Genomic DNA, 4,230 nt, shown 5'->3' with positions numbered 1-4,230 from the left:
TGTCAGTTTAAGCAGTGTGCTTCTTGATGCTATCTTGTGCATATGCTGGATAGGAGTGCTCTTCTAAAATGCAAAAAACTTAATCCTGTTTTAGTCAAGTTAAATTTCTGATACTTGTCCAAGTAAGGGAAACTTAGTAGTCTCACCATCCTACTGGATCATGCACGCAACTGTCAAGCACTGTTGAGTAAAACCAGGACAGGTTGCTAGCTATTTATTTTAATATATCTTTAGACACATACAATATAAAGCAAAATATTCAATCTATGTTAAATAATTAAAGCACACAAGTTTTTTTAACAACCTGAAGCATGCCTTACTTCAGCAGTATAGAGTTGAAGATAGTTATGAGCACTCTGAATGCCTGCAGCAATACTGCTTAATTAAAACGAGTTCACTGTTTGCCTTTCTAAGCAGTTATTTTTTTACTCTTTTAGTGATAGTTATGAGTTATTGCTTACTTTGCTGTTGCATTCCTTTATACTGACAACTTATATTCACGTTTTCAGAGGCTACCTATTTCTAGCTGTGAGAAAAAATTGTTCTGTATGAAACAGCTATGTTAAGTTTTAGTTCACCATGTATCTAAAAAGGCACTTCTGCTACTAGGAGGAAAAAAACCCCTGTATGCTAGAAGAAAGTTTTTGCCTTTATTTTTAAAGTTGACCTCTGTGGTCTTGATAGTAAACCAAACTACAAATCTTAATCTGAAGGGAGAGCAAGAAGTCTTGGGCATACCTTAGTAGGAACCTTAGCTTTCCCTCTCCCCAATTATTCAAGTAACAGCTCTAAGAAAAGTCAGTCACTGGTTTATTGTTGCCTTGCAAAGAAGAAACTTGAAAGGATTTAACTGAGTTTGCATTTCATAAAGCTTTTGAAGTAAGACATCATTCACCCTCTATGAGAGGCACAGTCTCATGCAATCAAGCACTGACTGCTTTCAGTACTGCAGCCTCTTCTTTCAACAGTTCCATATAAGGGGTTGAAGCTTAGTCTCAGTTTAGCGTTGGTGTGACAAATCCCATTATCTCTTGATGCTACCTAGGAAAGTGGAAAAAGCAGTGCCATTAATACACACAGCATTGTTAACAAAACAACTGAAAATAACGTCTGACTAATCCTCATCAAGCAGTTGTGTGCCTTCATTGAGTAGGAAGACTTGTATTGAGCTAAACAGGGCTTTTCATCCCCTACCTTAGTGACCTCTTAGAAAATTTTAAGTACAAATGGGTTAGGTGAAATGGTATGCAAGCCTTATGTGCAAATGCCGTACTGCTTTCCCTCATGTCAGGAGGGGAACATGAGTTGCCATTGCACTATTATAATTTTGGAGGCTATAACCAGTAAGATACAGCATGAAGTTTAACTGTCTTACCTTCTCAGTCCTCCAACCATCCTGTTGTCTTTTCCAACTTACGATATTTAATATTCATCACTTAGACAAAGTTGCTTTTCTATATATCCAGAGGCAAAAGTTTTAGCAGTTTACTGTGTGTATATATAAATAGTGCTAGTGAATATATATATCTTAAAGCTGTTAAGAATAGCATTACATTCATCAGTTTATATAAACAATTTTCTGTAGTCCTAATAGTGAATTTTGCAAAGCACCAACTTACCAAACATATTTCTGAAATTTAAAATAAACTAAGAAGAGTATGTATGTTCATATCATCAGTGCTGAACAACCCAGCTGGCAAGTAAAAACAGGAGCGCATTCATCGTTGTGTGAAAGCCACTGGACTAAACACCTATGCCAACAGGGGCTATTGTATACATATGAAATATTTTTACAAAACATACCATAGATGAAACTGGAGTTTCTGTTCTAGCAAGAACAGACCCTATGCTGCTGCAGCTGGTTGTATGAAGTGTACGTGACAGGGGCTTTCAGCCAGTAGATAACAAATCCGTAGCAGCAGGAAGAGATGTCAAAAATAGCATCCTGTTATGAACAAGATGTATTTAAATGTGCATACCAACAGATTTTGTTCTATATGGACTTTTTATAAGTGCTGCATATCTTTGTGACGACAGAATGTGGGATTTTTTTCTCATCCAGTTGCTGCCTTACAATGTTTTTCATCTGCATCTTATTTTAATCCGGCAATACTTCTCTGTTGATGAACGTACCTGCGTACTGCTTTCCGTGGCCCAGCTAGCATTCATCTTGGTACAGCCCTACCGCGTATCCTATAGCACTATCCGCTCTCATCCGTCTGGGCTGGAGTGTCTCGGCGTTATTTCAGCACTGCAGACCGGGCACACGCTGCCTCTGCTGGTGCTCCTCAACCTCCTTGATTAAGGCAGGGGGAAAAACGAGGGTTATGGCCTGGCCGTCCCGCCGGCGGGGCCCTTCCTGCGCGCACACGCGGCTCCGTGCCGGGGAGGCCGGGCACTGGCCCCTTCCCCGCCCCGCCCCGAGCCAGCCGCCCGCCTCAGCCCCTGCTTCGGACCCCAGGGAGCCGCGCGGCCCCGGCGCCGGCCCGGCCCGCCACGGGTGGCCTTTACCTCCTCACCGGGCCCGCCGCCATCTTGTCTCGTCTCGTCCCGTCCCGTCCGGCCAGCGGCGGCGGCGCACCGCCCCCCCGCGGCGACACCGCGCGGGGGCGGCCGAGGGAGGAGCGCGGCGGCCCGGCCCGGCGCCGCCGCGGAGGCGGTCCGCGCCTCCCGGCTGGGCTTCAAGCTGCTTCCCTTCCTGCTCTGCCTCCAGTTCCCCGCCTGCCTCCCGCCGGGGCCGCGCGTCGGCTGCCCAGCCTTGCCGTGCGCTGAGGAGCTCCGGGAGCGGCAGAGAACTGAGTTGGCAGTTGATGTGGTACCCTGCAGCTCGGGAGGAGCAGAAGGAGTAGGGAACCTGTCACAGGAGGACAACGTGACCAGAGACCGAATGGCCATAAAAGAAAACGAGATCCATAGATAGTAGTTTAAAAAGGCATCCTAAAAAGACATTTAGGGTCAGAAATTATCCTAAGAAAGAATGAGCGGAGTCTCAGGAGTGATCCTGAGAAAGAAATGCCAGGAGGAGCCAGCGCAACCCACCGAGGGAGCCAGCACAGCGGTAGCCTCAGTCAGGTCGTGGGCCGGCAGAGCGCCTCATCCCACAAAGAGCTTACTCTTAATCTGCCGTTCCCTGCCCTTCGGTGCCTTGTAAGTGCCTTACAGACCCTACTCCTCAGCCTCCCTCCGCTTTCCCTCCATGTTCCTTCTCTTTTCTAACCAAGGACGATGGTGGACTGGCCTTGTCTTAGTAGTCTTAGGTCAAGCCTGGTTGCTGCTGCAGACAGCATGCTTTGGCCAGACGTCAGCTGCTTGGCTTTGTGAGACTAAAAAGTCTGCACAGGCAGTCAGGCTAGATTTTGTAGCTCCTTGAGTCTTGCACTGACATCTGTTCATCTGCAACCTTTTTCCCCTGCAGTCCTTCACTTTCTTCTTCCTTTTTGTTTCTCCTGCCTAATTTTTTAAATTTAGATCATCAGTTTTTTTCATTTAGCTACTTTCTACCCACCGAAAAAAAAAATCAAACAAAATGCTGATTAAATGGAACTGTGATACTTACTTGAGTTAACCGCCATCACACTGCTCACTGGATTTGGTTTTTCAGCCTTCTATCTTCTGTATTCAGCCTGTACCACCACCGGGCAGGAATAGTCTCTAAAGTGCCCAGCGATGTTGAGTAAGGCTTAGCGTGAATCAAAATTATAGATGCAGTTCCTTAACTTCCTTGGCAAACCCCTAATCCTTCTGTTTGGTTCTTTATCTGCACATTGGAAATAATAATACTTGGTTTTGCTCCCTCTTTAGAGATACTCAGAAACTGTCTAGGCATGGTCCTGCGCAACCGGCTCTAGGTGGCCCTGCTTGAGCAGGGGGTTGGACAAGATGACCTCCAGAGGCCCCTTCCAACCTCAACCGTTCTGCAGCTCTTTGGTTACCACAGCAGATGTGGTGAGGAACTGATTGGTAGTTGGATACTACAGGGGTGGAGGCCGTAGATGTATCTAGGCAGGCAGAAAGAAGTCTTGAACCAACAATAGCAAGAAAACCAACAAAAAGCCCAAGGAGAGTGGGCAGTTTAAGACTTAACAGAAAGAAACAATCTTCTGTCCAGCCTATCCTTCACCAGCTCTCCTTGAGGTCAGGATTCATGACCAAGAAAAGGTTAAGCTGCAAGAAGAACAGCAAGCACGTGATGAGTCTGAATGGTAAATATTAAACAGGAGTGTTGGAAAG

General features: G+C 45.9%; 1 long non-coding RNA gene and 1 other non-coding gene across 2 annotated transcripts; both read right to left on the bottom strand.

Moving 5' to 3' along the window:
- Nucleotides 1-793: 793 nt before the first annotated feature.
- LOC140650696 (uncharacterized) lies at nucleotides 794-2,624 on the bottom strand. Its single transcript, XR_012042144.1, has 3 exons — nucleotides 2,512-2,624; nucleotides 2,134-2,296; nucleotides 794-1,041 (listed from the first exon to the last, which is right to left on the bottom strand). It is a non-coding gene; the product is annotated as an uncharacterized lncRNA (long non-coding RNA).
- LOC140651532 (small nucleolar RNA SNORA47) lies at nucleotides 1,262-1,390 on the bottom strand. The gene has a single exon (XR_012042427.1). It is a non-coding gene; the product is annotated as a small nucleolar RNA SNORA47 (small nucleolar RNA).
- Nucleotides 2,625-4,230: the final 1,606 nt, after the last annotated feature.

This window comes from Ciconia boyciana, chromosome 4 (assembly GCF_034638445.1).
Source record: "Ciconia boyciana chromosome 4, ASM3463844v1, whole genome shotgun sequence".
Classification (NCBI taxonomy): Eukaryota; Metazoa; Chordata; class Aves; order Ciconiiformes; family Ciconiidae; genus Ciconia; species Ciconia boyciana.
Note: the sequence above shows the minus strand (reverse complement) of the source record. Positions and strands in the feature narration are given on the sequence as shown.